We start from the raw sequence: 837 nt of genomic DNA, 5'->3' as shown, positions 1-837 counted from the left end.
AGATAAGGCAGCTTCGCATCTAATGCCCATTCTCTTGGCAGTAGAAACAAACGGATTCTTTTGGAATAGCACATGGGAAAATATCAGATTCAACTTTTCTCTTTACCATCCGGTCAAACGGTTTGGTCAATCCCTTTCCATTGGGAAGAGAAGACTTTTCTGGACTTCCAATGTTGCCATCGTCAATATCCATGGAGGTTTGGGAAGTTGACTTACTAGTCAAATTTGCTTTACTAGTGCGCCAAATCATTATTGATTTAGCAACAATTAGCAAATAGGTAAGATCAATGAGGGTCACGTTGTGGTCCATCATATATTAATCCTTTATGAACTCATTATATGAGTCAGGAAGTGATTGAAGAATCAACTCAACAACCAGCTTCCTTGAGACATCGACACCCAACATTCCCAACTTGTCAATATGTAACTTCATCTCCAAGACGTGAGCACATATAGACTTTCCATCTTTGTGTTTTCTTGCCAACAGGGCTTGAGTGACCTTGAACTTTTCAAGTCTTCGAACACATGGATCAGGGAGAACTATTGGAGGAGGTGGAGGAAGATAAGTATGATTTCCGTTTCCATGATCCAATCGTGGAACATCATCTTCATGTGGAAAGCTTTTTCCAAAAGATTCAGGAAGACCATAGTTGTTAGATTTTGACATCTACACAACGGGAGAAATTCAAGTTAGTTGATTTAATGCGGATTGTGTCACTGTTTTTTGAAAATATGTTAAAATTAGGGATGAGGAGTGGAACAGGGTACCCACGTCGGTTCCAAAATAGGAGCCACCTTAAATGGTTCCGGTTCCGGTTCTCATTATACGGAACCGCT

This window comes from Lactuca sativa, chromosome 1 (genome assembly GCF_002870075.4).
Source record: "Lactuca sativa cultivar Salinas chromosome 1, Lsat_Salinas_v11, whole genome shotgun sequence".
NCBI classification, from domain to species: domain Eukaryota; kingdom Viridiplantae; phylum Streptophyta; class Magnoliopsida; order Asterales; family Asteraceae; genus Lactuca; species Lactuca sativa.
This window is presented reverse-complemented; position numbering follows the sequence as displayed.